This window comes from Pongo abelii, chromosome 13 (assembly GCF_028885655.2).
Source record: "Pongo abelii isolate AG06213 chromosome 13, NHGRI_mPonAbe1-v2.0_pri, whole genome shotgun sequence".
NCBI lineage: Eukaryota > Metazoa > Chordata > Mammalia > Primates > Hominidae > Pongo > Pongo abelii.
The window spans coordinates 89,981,294-89,997,600 of NC_071998.2; the positions used below are offsets into that span (position 1 = coordinate 89,981,294).

The 16,307-nt window shown below is 44.2% G+C and overlaps 1 protein-coding gene across 3 annotated transcripts in view; it reads left to right on the top strand.

Annotated features, from left to right (window-relative positions):
- COL15A1 (collagen type XV alpha 1 chain) overlaps positions 1-16,307 on the top strand; it is a 127,325-nt gene that overhangs the window by 1,335 nt on the left and 109,683 nt on the right. The window lies entirely within an intron of this gene.

Sequence of the window (16,307 nt, forward strand, 5' to 3'; positions counted from 1 at the left end):
TAGAAATTACTGCTTGATTCTTGCAGTAACTATGTGTTGGAAAGCAATGCAGGTATTTTTATTTTTATTTTAGATTCAGGGAGTGGTCATGTGTGGTTTTTTACAAGGGTATATTGCACGGTGCTGAGGTTTGTGCTTCTATTAATCCCATCACAATGCAGGTATTTTTATAACATTGAGATTGAGAGAAGCTTAGAAAGTGGCCAGTCCAAAAGCCAGGACTTGAATCCAGGTCTGTAGGCTCTTGCTCTTGCTCAGCTCTTTCTCCATGCAGTTTTGCAGAAGAGCCATGCTTTCTATAGCTTCTGACCCCTTCCCCTTTGAATTTGGGGGATTAGTACACAGCTTCAATTGAATAAGGGAGCAGAAAGTCTAGGAAACAACCTCTAGTCGGCCCAAAGGAAACGGGATTGAGAAGGTGGCCTTGGTTAACTCTTTGTTTGCCTGAAGAAGCCCAAGACAGCCCATTGTCTCCTGGGCAACAAGACCCAAATCCGATGATAGCTTTTCCTGCCAGAGCTTCCAGCCTGGCATTTGTTGCAGATCAAAGGGCAGCTGGAGTATAGTTTTAGCTTCTCAGCCCCATGGCTCATGTCAGAAAGTTGCAATTTTGCATATGATATAGGGCCCTGCCAACTCAGTGGCAGAGGACAACTTTGGGTTCCATGGTCTTTTGTGAACTTTGCTGCAACTTCCAGTTTCCCAAAAGGAAGACGGATCTGGGGATAGGAACTTTGGTGTTTCTTTCTCCTCCTGTGTGTGTCGCTGGGATCCCTCAGTGTCAGGGCTGTTGTTTCTAACACAAAGGAAGTCCTATTCCCATTTATAATGTAAAAAGGGAGGGCCAGCAAACCTTCAGGAACTGAGAAGGGTCTAAGGAGGGCCATTTGCAACTGATAGGTTTTCAGTGCCCCTTTGGGGATATGAAACGATTCCTAAAAATGTAAACTATCCTCCTGCAAACTGAATTTTTAATGCAATTTAATATCCCTAATGCTTATAAAACACTTTGTATATCCAGGTGGAGGTGTGAACATGTTCACATTTCATTCATCCAATCCTTACAACCACTCCAGGAGGTGGGGACTGAGAACAGTTACTATCTCTGTTTTTCAAATGAAGAAACAGGGGTCCAAAGTCACAAGACTTCTAAGTGGCTGGGGTGGGATTTGAACCACACAGTCTGACTCCAGAGTCCTTGCTCTCAACCATCCTAGTGTGCAGTTAGAGGAGCTTCATGGATGGAAAAGGCTTTAAGGGCTCCATGGTCTCCAATGAACCCCACAATCTGAATGTCACAATTGTAACGTGAGTCCATTGTGTCTGCATGGCATTGTGCAGTCTTCAAAGCACAATGTCACCTTCACCAAGTCCCTGGAATCACCACCCAGCAGTGCTGAGAACTAAATTGGGCTCTGTCCTACAGAGGGGATGTGACTTCCTCAAGGCCACATGACTGTAACTGGGTAGATCCATAATAGTCCTCTCACATCTGTGAACTTCAGGGCTGGTGCTGTTCCTTCCATAGGGCCACTGCTCAACTGGCTATAAAAAGCAATCGCCAAGACTTCATAGCACTATGAACCAGCGGTGTTCTAAGTGCCCTGCCATGAATGAGCTCAGTCAATCATCACAATAACTCCATGTCTTATCCCCTTTTACAGATGGGGAAACTGAGGCACAGTCATTTGCCCAAGGGCATGTAGCCTTCAGTAATATAAGCACAATTTGAGCCCAGAGGGTCTGACTCCAGAATCTGCACTTGTAACCACTACGCTGTATGCTTAAGTGGGGTGGCTTCTGAAAGCATGTTTGTAAGTGGGCTGTTATGGGAGGAAATACATGTTCCCAACGATTTGGCAGTTTCTTAAAATGTTAAATATGTACTTACCCTACAGTCTAGCACTTCCACTCCTAAGTATCTACTTAAGGGAAAGGAAAGCATATGTCCACCCAAAAACTCATATGTATGTTCATAGTAGCATTATTCATAATGGCCAAAACTGGAATAAGGTTAAATTCACCATTAGCTGGTGAATAGATAAACAAATGAGGTGTATCCATTTAATGGAATACTACTCAGCAATAAAAAGGAATGAAGTATTGATCAATGCTACAACAACATGGCTAAACCTTAATACCATTAAGCTAAGTGAAAGAAGCCAGACATTAAAATGCAATACATTGTAAGAGTCCCTATATATGAGATTTCTGTAAAGGCAGAACTACAGAGACAGAAAACAGAAGCAGAGATTGACTGCAAAGGGGCATGAGGAAACATTTTGGGGAATGTTCTAAAACTGGATTGTGGTGGTAGTTGTGCAACTCTATAAATTTACTAAAATAATCTAACTATACATTTAAAATGGGTGAATTTTATGGAATGTAAGCTATGCCTCAATAAAGCTGCTTCTTAAATAAAAGAATGCATTTTCCCAGAGCATCTAGGCCCCAGATCTGGTGGGGCTTCAAGGTGGGGTTCCTAGCCAGCCTGGTACAGAGCTGGCACACAGCTCACAACTTAAAAGCTGCCGGCCTCTTAGGGCATTGATTCTCTCAGAAAATGGGTCCAGAGTTCCGCCTGCACCTCCAGGCCTCTGGATCGACTCTCCCTACCATCCCTAAATGCCATTGTGGGCCCAGGACAGGGCTCCTCAGGTAGGGGTAGAACATAGGCATATGGCTTTTTTGCAGATAGTTGATCTGTTAAAAAGTGGGTCTTTGTAAACTTCCTGATATCCTGCATGCCCTAAAACAGCACAAGTTCAGGTATTGGAAAACCTGGGTTCCAATCACTGACTTCCTCCGTGAACTTAGATGAGTTGCTTTTCCCACTCTGAGCCTGTTTTCCCATCTATGAAGTGGAGAGGCAAGAGTCACTCATCTCTGTAGTCCTAATTTAAAATGTTGGGAAATAAAACAAAATAATATTTTTCTAGTTTGAGGTTTGATTATTTCACATAGTTTAGTTCAACAAACCCATTCTGTGCTGGCCCTCATGCTGGCTGGGTACAGAAAGGATTTGGGCACAGAGCTGCCCCAAAGGGGTCATAGTTCACAGGAAGAAAGAAAGGGCCACAGACAACTGTAAAGCCATTTTTCCTGAAGTCTTCTCATCTACCATCCAGAATGTCCTGTGTGCAGCCAATCCCATCCTTCTACACCATCCTGTTTAAGGAGACACTTGTCGGCCGGGCGCAGTGGCTCACACCTGTAATCCCAGCACTTTAGGAGGCCAGGACGGGCAGATCATGAGGTCAGGGGATCGAGACCATCCTAGCTAACACAGTGAAACCCTGTCTCTACTAAAAATACAAAAAATTAGCCAGGCGTGGTGGCAGGTGCCTGTAGTCCCAGCTACTCGGGAGGCTGAGGCAGGAGAATAGCTTGAACCTGGGAGTCGGAGGTTGCAGTGAGCTAAGATTGCGCCACTGCACTCCAGCCTGGCAACAGAGGGAGACTCCGCCTCAAAAAAAAAGAGAGACACTTGTCAGTGGGTGTCACCCACATGGCCTCTTGTACCTCCAGTGGTCAAGGTTGAGCTGGAGGACAGCACCAATCCCTCCTTTTTCTGGTAAAGTTTCAGTGTCATTGGAATACCCAATATTTTAGAAGATAAGGGGGCTATTGTCCAGGTAGGGATGGTGGTGTCACAAATAATTTGCTTTTGCTAATAAAGTGTTGATGATTGCAAATTATTTGCTTGTGTTTAAACTGTTTTATTGTGAAATACAACATCCATTCAGAAAAGTGAATGCTAAAGGTACAGTACAATCATGTATCACAGAGCAAACATGTAATCCAGATGAAGATATAGGATAATCCCCAGAAGCTCTCCTGAACCCCTTTGCTGTGGTTTTATTTTCCCTTCTTTCCCTCTGAGGTAACCATTACCTTGACATTAATAGTCATCACTTTCTTGCTTTTTAAAAATAGCTTTACTATCTAAGTGTGTATCCCGAAATTCTGAAGTTCTGTTTTACTCGATTTTGAACTTTTTAAATGCAGAATCTATTCTTTCGTGTCTGATTCTTTCAATGAATAATAAGTGTTTGAGATTTATTCATGCTGCTGTATGTGGCTGTAGTTCATTGCCATTGCTGTATAATAGTCCATTGCATTAGCATAGCATATATTACTTATCCATTCTTCTCCAACATTTGGGTTGTTTCCATTTTGGGCTAATGTAATAGTGTCGCTCTGAACATTCTTGTACATTTCTGTCAGTGCACATGTGCATGAATTTCTGTTGGTTCTATACCTAGGAGTGGAGTGCTGAATCAGAGTGTGCATATCCCCCAACTGAGTAGACAATGCCAGCATGTCTTCTAAATGGTTGTACAGATCTACACAGCTACCAAGAAATGAGGGCCTCCATTTCTTCACATCCTCATCAGCACTTGGTCTTGTCACTGAGCTTAACTTTAGCATTTCTAATGGGTGCATATTTGATCTTACTGTAGCCTTAATTTCCATTTTCCTCATTGTTAAATTAATCACCTTTGCATATGTTTATTGACCATTTAGATATCCAGACTTACTTTTTATTGAGGTGAAATTTACATTATATAACATTAACCATTTTGAAGTGTACAATTCAGTGTCATTTAGTACCTTCACAATATTGTGCAATCAACATCTCTATCAACTTCCAAAACATTTTCATCACCCCAAAAGAAATCTCTATGCCCATTAATCAATTGCTCCTCATTCCCCCCTTTTCCCAGCTTCAGGCAGTCACTAAACTACTTTCTGCCTGTATGGACTTGCCTATTCTAGATATTTCATGAAAATGGAATCATACAGTATATGACCTATTGTGTCTGACTTCTTCCATTTAACATAAAGTTTTCATGGTTCACTCATATTGTATCCTGTGTCACTACTTCATGCCTTTTTATGACTTCATGCCTTTTTCATATTCCATTGTATGTATATACCACATTTTGTTTTTCCATTCATTTGTTGATGGACATTTGGGTTATTTCTACCTTTTGGTTTTTGTGAATAGTGCTGCTCTGAACATTTGCATACAAGTGTTTGGATGTTTGATGGCCTGTTTCTACTTCTTTATACCTAGGAGCAGAATTTCTGGTCATATGATAATTCTGTGTTTCAAGTATGAGGAACCCCCAAACTGTTTTCCACAGTGGCTGCACCATGTTTTCATCCCCACCAGCAATGTATGAGGGCTTTAATTTTGTACATCATCGCCAATGCTTGTTTTCAGTTTTTAAAATTATAGCCATTTTAGTGGATATAAAATGTCATCTCATTGTGGTTTTTATTTGCAATTTTTCTCTTTCTTTCTTTCCTTCTTTCTCTCTCCTTCTTTCCTTCCTTCCTTCCTTCCTTCTTTCTTTCTTTCTTTTTTTTGACAGAGTCTCACTCTGTCGCCCAGGCTGGAGTTGGTGGCTCATCTTGGCTCACTGCAACCTCCACCTCCCAGGTTCAAACGATTCTCCTGCCTTAGCCTCCCAAGTAGCTGAGACTACAGGCATGCCCGGCTCATTTTTGTATTTTTAGTAGAGATGGAGTTTCACCATATTGGTCAGGCTGGTCTTGAACTCCTGACCTCATGATCCGCCCGCCTCGGCCTCCCAAAGTGCTGGGATTACAGGCGTGAGCCACTGTGCCTGGCCTATTTGCAATTTTCTAATGACAAATGACGTTGCGCATCTTTTCAAGTACTTCTTGGCCACTATCTTCTCTGGAGAAATCCTGATTTAATGGGAAGCATATGAATCAGAGCAGTGCAGAACTTCCCTCTAACCACCCCACTCCCTGGCAGTCTGACGTGCTTTTCTGAGTGAGAGAGATGTGGGTAGAAGTCACACCTGAAGTTTTGCCTCATTGGCCTGTAGTCTCCATCTCCCAAAGGACAATTGTCTAGAGCTAGCCACTTTGTCCAGAGCTGGACTTTAGCCATTTGTCATTATTATAAATAGTGCTGCTGGGACATCTTCAGACAAATGGCCTTTTCCTTTTGGATTATTTCCTTTGGCAATATTTGCCCCCAATGAACTCACCCTTCAAAGAACAGGACTGCTTGAACAGTTCTTACTATGTATTTAGATGGATTTTTCTTATTCAATCATGATGCTTCCTAGTTTAATTGCCCTCACTGGGTTCTCATTGTACCTGAGATGGAGTCATGCTTCTGGCCCCAGAGGACCCTGCCTTCCTCCACTAACACTAAGTCCCTATGGACTTCAGCTCACATCAAATCACTGGCAGGCTTCTGAATGAGACATGCAATGTCCCACATCTGTGCTTTTGTGTAGGCTAGTGCCATTTTTATTTTATTATTATTTTTTGGGACAGGGTCTTCTTTGTTGCCCAGGCTGTAGTGCAGTGGTACAATCTTAGCTCACTGAAGCCTCAAAGTCCTGGGCTCAAGGGATCCTCCTTCCTCAGCCTCCTGAATAGCTGGATTACATATTCTCATACCCAGCTAATTTAAAAATTTTTTGTAGACATAGAGTTTTGCTGTGTTGCCCAGGCTGGTCTAAAACTCCTGGCTTCAAGCAATTCACCCTTCTTGACCTCCCAAAGTGCTGGGATTACAGGTGTGAGCCACTCCACCTGGCTACCAGTACCATTTTAAAAATGCCTTTCCCCCACAGTACCTGGCGACCCCCAAATCATCCTTCTAAGATTCTGCTCTGGGAAGCTGTCTCTCCTCTCCCAGGCATCATGAGCATCTCTTGGTCTCAGGGCTTCTCAGACTGTACTGTGACCACGGATTAGTTGCCTGCCTCCCTAACTGCTAAATGGGAAGTTCTACGAGGCAGGGATGGCCCTGTCCAACTCTGAATCCTGGAACAGGGATCCCAGGTGCAGGGACTGGCATGAAGTGGGTACTCAGCATACTTTTTCAATGAATCAAAGAAGGAATGAAGGGGTCAGTCTAGCCTGTGGTCTAATGCACCAACTTACTATGTTCTCTGTGGTGCATAAGTCATCCCAATTCTTCCATGGCTTTGTCAGCCGTAGGGTGACCTTGACTGAGTACTCAGGAAACATTATAGGGCTGTCGTTTTCTTCAATAGAGTAATAACTAGTTAGGCTGGAATTCACACTAATGTTAATTTTCTCTTTATCTTTCTTATTACATTAATTGGATAAAAATTTATTTTCCAGCTTCTCTCTACTCATCTTATTCCTGATTGCCTCAGTTTGTCAAAAGTTGTGCATTTATCTTTTTTCTTCTAGCTAAATATTAAGTTGATTTTCCAGTTTTCTTTTAATATCTACAGCTTGATCACTTAAAATGAACCATAGATTAGGATATAATCTCTCTTTTTTTAAGATAGGGTCTCGCTATGTTGCCCAGGCTGGTCTTGAACTCCTGGGCTCAAACAATCCTCCCAACTTGGCCTCCCAAAGTGCTGGGATTACAGGCATGAGCCACCACACCTGGCCAAATTAGGGTATAATCTAAAGCCAGTTCTTTTCCAAAGTGGTCCCCAGGTTTTCCCAAAGTACTAATTAAAGTGTGAGCTATTGCCCCATCATTGTACTGCCCATCATTGTTGTGTGATATCTTATCATATAATATTTTTTCTTTTAATGATATACTTTTATTTCTGGTATCTCTGTACTACTGATCACTTTCTTGTGCTAACATGTGTATGTCATTTTAAATCCACACAATTTTGATGATTGTTACTTTGTGTTGTGTTTTACAGTCTGGTAAGAGAAGTTACCCCTGCCTGCCTCCTTCATTAAGCCATGAATTCTTTAGTATAGGTTGGCTTATTCCACAATTTCTGCATGATATGATTAGATAATGGGAGTACACCAGTGGTAGTGGGTAGGTGAGGTTGTAAAAAGGAGGCAATCTTACAATAAGACTCAGTTTAAGGCATTAATGTCTAGTGTGGAGAATGGATAAGCAAATAAGACCTCAAAGTCAGAACATCAGATTGTGGGGTATGACCTATTGCTGTCAACAAAGCACCCAGGGGAGCTGAGGTGGTATCAGAGGTGTTGGGAGGAGCCAGGTTTGCTGGCTGATTACCTTCTTCTGCTCTATCCAAACCACAGAGAGGAAAAGTCTAGGGTTAGAGCAGATACCGGTCAACATCTAATGAGAGAGACAGGGGGCCCTGGTCACCTAATGAATGCAGCTCACTCTTTAGCCCCATTATAACCAAACTCAACCCAACCCAACCCTATCCAACCCAACTCAACCTAATCCAATTCAACCCACCTAATCCAATACAACCTAATCAAACTCAACCAAATCGAACCCAACCCAACCCAACCTAATCCAATCCAACCCAAACCATCCCAACCCAACCAAATCCAATCCACTCCAGTTCATATTTGTTGCATGCCATGGGTGATTTAAAGGACTGAACAGGGCAAAAAACTATTCTGAGGGCCCTGGTATCTCTCTCAAGTGACCAGGACCCCTAGATGCCAGGGAACCCCTTTCTGGGTTTAGAGAGCTTGGCTGGAGTCTGGCTTGCAGGCAACAGCCTGGCCTTAAGCCTCTCTAAGAGTTACTCTTCCCATCACTGAGGGACTCAAATGCGGCCCAGCTTAAAACCCCCCTCCCATCTAGGCAGTCTTTTGTGACTAGCTTCCTCCCAAAGGGAATTTCTGTTGAAGTCTTCAAAATGGTCTGTCTGTTCTGTATTATGGCTACTCTTACAGATGTCTGTCTTCCTCCTATTATTCCTGGCTTCATGCTGTCCCAGGCACTCTCTGGAGTGGGTGGCAGGATGGCTGAAGAGCCGCATTAGACTCAGTGCCCATCCTGGAGGGACTCATAGTCCAGTAATAGAGATAGTGTGTGGAAGCTGGCTTGCATGCTAAGGAGCTTGTCCTGAGTTTCCTAACATAGTGTAAGCAAGCAGCTGCACTGCCAAAGTAGGGATGTCCATTTCCACCAGGAGATGGGAGAGGCAGAGGGATGTGAGAAGTGTTTGTAAGAGATTCATTTTTTCAATAACATTTAAAAAATTAGTAATAAAATAATACATAGTTATTATGAAAACTGGGGCCAAAAAGAGGAGTTTAAAAAGATCACATATTATCATGTGACTCAAGGATAAACCCTGCTAGCATTTGATGAACTGTGTTTCAAGTTTATTTTCCACCCCTAAGTATGTACATAGATCATAATATGAACAGAACATTCTGTACATTGCATTTAGTATTTAGTTGATGGGTTTTTCCCCCTTAACAATCATCTAGACACCTTCTCTGGAACATTAAATACTCTTCTCTGATATTTTTTGTCTTTGTAATAGTATTTCATTGTTTGGTTGTCCTGTAATTAAACTTTTAGGCTGTTTCTCATTGCTCACTATTATGAACACTATTGTGACGATCGTAGTCTTGTAGCGTTGTATTTGACTACTTCTGCAATTATTTCCTAGCACAGCACAATTTCCTAAAACAAATAGTTGGGTCTAGTGCATGCCCGTTTTTAAGGCTTTTGTTGCATTGTTCAGAAAGGCAATAATAATTTATACTCCCTGCAACAGCATATGAGAACGCCAAGCCCACCCTGCCTTGTCTACTACTGCTGTGTCTCTAACCCGAAAGGAGCAAATGACAAAAGGTAAGGGAACAGTGCCAGCATCCTTCTCCAAATGGTGGCCTTACTCAAACGAGCTGAGGGCCCCTCCCACCCTCCCTCTCCACTCTTCTCCTTCATTCATCCATTTTGCACGTGTCTGTGGAAGGGCTAAAAGAGTGTTTTTCAGGAAATCAGAATGTGAGAGCTCATGTCATCAGGACCTTAGTGGTCGTCAGGCCTCCAGTACCTTGGAATCATTTTGGGGATTCCAAGGGGGCCTGGTGCCCAGTCCTCCAGCTCTTCAGGGATTCTTCATACATCTGAGATAAGGTCCAGACAGCAGCACGTTTGAAAATCTCCGGGGTGGAGTCTAAGATGCAGCCAAGGCTGAGAACAACCAATGCAGTCCAACTGCTTCCTTTCAAAGGTGGTGATGCTGAGTCCCGGAGAGGGACTTCTTGTCTTCCTTATCTGTAAATTAGGGCAATTCCTACTCTAAGGATTAGTGAGCATCAGGCCTGTCACTGGTGATCAGTTCAATGCCTCCTTAGTTCCCTGCTCCCACATCACTGTGGGTTCCTTGAGGGCAGGAAGCCGTTTTTATTTATCCATGTTTCCCCAGCATCTGACATGGCACTAAATGGACACAATGAGCATTTGAATAAGTTAATGAATGAATCATTCAAAGCCTGGGACTGTGGAGATCTTAGTGAAAACCCAGCATTATGAACCTTTGACCAGCAAAGTCTATGTGCGCCTCCAGCCACACTGAAAGACCACCCTGCAGCCATCCACTGTGCAGGATGATGGGGCTGGAGCAGGGTGAGAGTAGGCACTGCCTATAGTATATATGTCAAGAATAGAATGTTTCATGAAAGAAAAGTTAAGCTGTGCTTTTTCTGGCATAGGAAAGTTACAACCATTTCATCCCACAGAACATAGAGTAGAGATTCTAGCTGATGACGAGCTGAACCCAAGTTCTTGCAAGTTCAACAGCATTACACACAGAACTTCTGAAATAGGCCCAGCCAGCTGCTTCTCCCCTCCAACTACAATCTTAGTGGCTGGCTAGTTCTGACTTGATTGTCTAGCTCAGAGAGGGAAAGTGACTAGCTCATGGTCACAGTTCAAGTTGGCAGGAGAGCCAGATCTAGAACCAGGTATCCTTACTCTCAGGCCAGTGCTCTGATGCTTCACGTGAACCTAAGAAAATACCAAGAGTATGGCTGGGGTACGGTGGCTCACGCCTATAATCCCCGCACTTTGGGAGGCCAAGGCAGATGGATCACCTGAGGTCAGGAGTTTGAGACCAGCCCAGCCAACATGACAAAATCTCGCCTCTACTAAAAATACAAAAATTAGGCAGGCATGGTGGTGCACGCCTGTGGTCCCAGCTACTTGGGAGGCTAAGGCAGGAGAATCTCTTGAGCCCAGGAGGCAGAGGTGGCAGTGAGCCGAGATCACGCCACTACATTCCAGCCTGGGTGACAGAGAAAGGCCCCATCTCAAAAACAAAAACAAACAAAAAACAACAACAACCAAAAAACAGTATGATCTGTGCTAATAATTATATAGTGCTTTTTATGTGCCAGGTGCTGTTTTAAGTTTTAATATATAGGATATACATATATGTTATATATACACACACATATATCCACATACACACATCTCTGTGTGTGTATGTATATGTTTTATATAATATACATTTTATATATACTTTTATATATATGTATGTGTATCTGTGTGTGTATTTAATATATGAAATTCTCACCACAGCCTTGTGAAATGAAGAAATTCAATTACAACTTGACATCAGCACACAGGTCTGTCTCCCAGCCTCCATCCTCTCCACCCTAGAACCCATCCTCCACACTGCAGCCACAGTAATCTTCTAGCTTCTTGCTACTCAATCTTCTTGCTTCTAGCTTCTTGCTACGTGTGGTCCATGGACCAGCAGCATCAGCATGACCTGGGAACTTGGCAGAAATGCAGAATCTCTGGCTTCACCTCCAGAACTCATAAATCAGAATCACACCATCTAGGGGACTGAGGATCACATTTTAACAAGATCCTCGGTGATTCACGTGTACTTTTAACATTTGAGCAACACTCTAAACCAGCTCTGATTGTGTTGCTCCCTGCTTAGAACCCTTTGCCATCTTCCCACGATCACCATCTGTGGTAGGCAGGGTCATGGCCCTCTGAAGGACCCACAGCCGAACCCCCAGGATATGTGACTCCATTAGGTTCTATAGCAAAGGGAGTTAGGCTGCAGATGGAATTAAGGTTGATAATCAGCTGACTTGAAATGAGGGAGATTATCTCAGATTATCTGGTTGGGCCCAATATCATCACAAGGGTCCTCAAAAGTGGAAAACGGAGGCAGAGGAAATCAGAGTGGTGTTGTGTGAGAGGACTTGAGCATCCTTGTTTGCTAGTTTTGAAAATAGAGGAAGGGGCCGCAAGCCAAGGAATGCAGGCAGCCTCTGGAAGCTGCAAAAGGCAAGGAAACTGATTTTCCCTTAAAGCTTCCAGAAAGAAGCATGATCTGCTGATACCTTAATTTTTATCTCAGTAAGACCTGTGTTGGACTTCTAACCTCCAGAACTGTAAGATAAAAAAACTTGTGTTGATGTAAACCACTAAGTTTGTGGTAGTTTGTTATAGCAGCATTGGAAGATAAATACAGCCTTCTACTCCTTAGTGTGGCATTTGAGGCCCTCTGAAGTTCCACCAAGTGCTGTCCTGGCCTCATCTCCCAGAATATCCCTTCCCACACCCTGATCTCAAACCAACAGAGCCTCCAGAGTAGCTAGAGTATGGGAAGGGGCACTCTGAAAAAACCAGACTAGGGTTATTTCTCTCTCTCTCTCTCTCTCTCTCTCTGTGTGTGTGTGTGTGTGTGTGAGACAGGTTCTCACTCTGTTGCCCAGCCTGGGGTGCAGTGGTGCAATCACAGCTCACTGCAGCCTTGACCTCCCTGGGCTTAAGTGGTCCTCCAGCTCAGCCTCTCAAGTAGCTGGGACTGCAGGTGTGCGCCACCATGCCTGAATAATTTTTCTACCTTCTTTTTTTTTTTTTCTTTTTTTAAGAGATGGGGTTTCACTGTGTTGCCCAGGCTGGTCTCAAACTCCTGGTACAGGCACCATCACACCTGGCTAGGGTTGTTCTCTGTACCACCAGCACCTAGCCCTGTGCCTGGCCCCTGGCCAGTAGTCAGGCAATGCCTTTTGAAGTAATAACCCAGTAGAACCCTATTACGTTCAGGTTGCCACCAGCCACGGAGGAGCCCATGACATGCCGGAGGCAACTATGGCAACAGCGCGGGACATGGTAGAGACTCTCCCAGAGCCTCAGCCTTAACAATCCTTTGCTCTTCTTCTGCTGTGGGCAAATCACTGTACCTCTCTGGGCCTCAGTTTCCCCATCTGGGAAATGAAGGGGTTGGAAAGGCAATTCTAAAAGCATCGTTAGCATGAACATTCTAGGATATCTGAGTTCAATTTGGCCACACTTCGTGGCAGTTGGTGGCAGTGATTCGGCTCAGCTCTGCTCAGCCCTGTTCATCTCACTGCTGAGCACATCCTTCACTGTCATCCCATTCACAAAGTGGGATACAAAACTGCCCAGCAACTGTGTGTATTTGGTACAAAACAGAGACTACAGCTGCTCATTCCCCCTGTCTAGTTAAAATGCCAAATTACTCACTCTCCCATGGAAAGAAAAAAAGGAGGGGTGGAAGAAACCATTTCTCACTGCAGAGTTTTTCCATGTGACATATTTTCTAATTTTATTTCAGGTCTAACTGTCTGCAGTAGATGGCTCCATTTCAGGGTCTTCCCCTCCCCTTTTAGGATGTGAGCTTTCATTAAGGAATGAAGTGGCTTTATTTGTTTAATATTTGCAAGTGTGGGCTAATATCAAATTGCAACTGAATGTCTTCATTTTCTCGGTGGAGGGAAGTTCTCTAAGATGCCCCGCACTGGTTTAGTGGCTCGGATTCCTTGGTTCTAGGCCTGGTCACAGGAGCTTTGCCAAGTCCCTTCCATTCTCTGGACTCAGATACTCAATCCGCAAAGTGAGGAAAAGGCTGGCTTATCATGGAGATAGGGTGGCTGGATTGGAAGCCGTGGCTGATGCGCCCCATTTCTAAGAGTGGTTCCATTTGAGACTGTATTGGAATGGTATGCAGCTCAGTTTATATCTGCGCTCAGCTCCTGTCATCTCTGCATTGTTGCTTTAGTTCATGGAATGGCTGAGAAATTTTTCATACCTGGAAAGAGTACTGTAGCTTTGTTTTAAAGAAATTAATTCTGGCCAGACAGGGTGGCTCACACCTGTAATCTCAGCACTTCGGGAAGCTGAGGTGGGAGGATCTCTTGAAGCCAGGAGTTCGAGACCAGCCTAGGGCAAACGAGACCCTGTCTCTACAAACAAACAAACAAACAAACAAACAAACAAACAAACAAAAAAAACCTAAAATGATCTGGGTGTGGTGGCATGAACCTGTAGTCCCAGCTACTCAGGAGGCTGAGGCAGGAGGATCGATCACTTGAGCCCAGGAGACCACCATGCCCAGCCAGAATTAATTTCTTTAAAACAAAGCTACAGTACTCTTTCCAAGTTATGAAAAATTTCTCAGCCATTCCATGAACTAGAGCAACAGTGCAGAGATGACAGGAGCTGAGCACAGACATAAACTGAGCTGCATACCATTCCAACACAGTCTCAAATGGAACCACTCTTAGAAATGAGGCTGCAGTGAGCTGTGATTGTGCCAGTGTACTTCAGCCTGGGCAACAGAGTGAGACCTTGCCATAAAAAAAAAAAAAAAATTAATTCTGCCCTTGCAATGTCTGTTGCATGCAACCTCTCCCTTCTATCTTCTTGCCCTACCTGGCTTCAGGCCTGTGCTACTTCTTTCTGATGGGTTGCTACAGCAGCTCCCTGGCCAGCAGGATCTCCCATCTCTGTCCTCTAGCATAGCTTCTCACTGTGAGTCAGAGCAGCTTGTCTAAAATACAGGTCCCATCATGTCACATCCCCTCTCAAAACCCTTCCATGCTTTCCGTGATGCACAATACATTCCACACTCCTTGGGTTGCAGTTTAAGGCCTCTTCTCCGCTCACATCCCTCCCCGTGCCCTGGCTCTACCACCCTGAACTGCTTGCTGGTCTCTGAATTGACCATGCTTGTTCCCTTCTCCAAGCCTTTGCTTGCGCTGTTCCTCAGCCTGCCCTATGGAAATCCTCCTTTGCATTTTCACCTTGATAGACTTGTTGCTTAAACTGTGGTCCCTGGACCAGCAGCATGGGCATCATCCAGGAGCTCATTAGAAACAGAGTCCCAAGGCTGGGCACAGTGGCTCACACCTGCAATCCCAGCACTTTGGGAGGCCAAGGTAGGGTGATTGCTTGAGGCCAGGAGTTTGAGACCAGCCTGGGCACCATAGTGAGATCCCATCTCTATAAAAAATGAAAAAATTAGCCAATGTGGTGACATGTGCCTGTAGTCCCAGCTACTTGGTACCCTGAGGTGGGAGGATCGCTTGAGCCCAGGAGGTTAAGGCTGCAGTGAGCCGAGGTCACACCACTGAATGAACCGCAGCCTGAGTGACAAAGGGAGACTCTGTTTCAAAAAGAAAAAAGAAAAAAAAGAAAAGAAATACAGGGTCCCAAATCCTGCCTCAGACCCACAGCATCAGATCTAGACCCACAGCATCAGATCTAGACCCACAGCATCAGATCTGTACCTTAACCAGGCCCCCAGGTGATGTGTGTGGCACTCAAGTGTAAGCTGCAGTGCTGTGTAGCTTGGTGGGCAAGTGCTGAATCTGGACAGTCAGATAGAGCTGGCCTGGTTCCAGGCTCTGCATGTATCAGTTGGTGACCTTGGACAATGTACTAATCCTTTTGAAACCTCAGTTTCCTCATCTGTAGAGCAAGGAAACTATAAATAAAATAATGCCCCAAGCTCTTAGCACAGTGCCTGGCACACGGAAAGCCCTTAATGAAGGGGAGTGGCCAGTAACAAGGTTCCATCTCAGTGCTAGCTGATGTTGTGCCTAAGCTGTCCTGTGTCCTCTCTCAGCATTGCTTGTATCGGGTTTATTCCATCAGGGGTGAGAACTCATTTGTAAGTCCATCTCACTGAGCACGGGAAGGGCCAGGACCATGTCATTTGTGTTTGGAGTTTAGAATCATTGACCTTCCAGTGGAGGGAGATAAACAATCATAATCTGATGTGGGGAAAGTGAAACATAGCTAAACAAGGACTTTGCAAAGTGGGTGGGATCGAATTCATTCCAGAGTTTCTGCCCTTGGTAGAAATGGCCATTCTGCCTGTTGTAACCTGGGGGCTTTCTCATTCATCCATTTGTTCACCCAGTTTTATGTAATATAAAAGTGAATACAAGCAATGTGTGATATCCTAGGCAGAAAATGAAAAGCAAGGTAGGCTTGCTGCTTGCCCTCTAGGATCCTATAGTCTAATGGGGGACATTGATGCTAAATAAAGGATTGTACAAAAAGACTCTTTATGTTTATAAATGGTAGAAAATGTTAGCGCAATGGGAGCTATGAAAGCACGTGCCAGGACCCTCTCATCTGTACCAGGGTGTCAGGAGAGTCTCCCCAAGGAATGAGATTTAAGATGAGATCTGAGGGGTGAACAGATTTAGCCAGGAAAGGAGGTGGGGCTGATGGGCTGGAAGAGGATTGGAATGTTCCAGATACAGAGAAACAGAATGAGGAGAGGATGGAAGAGACAGCC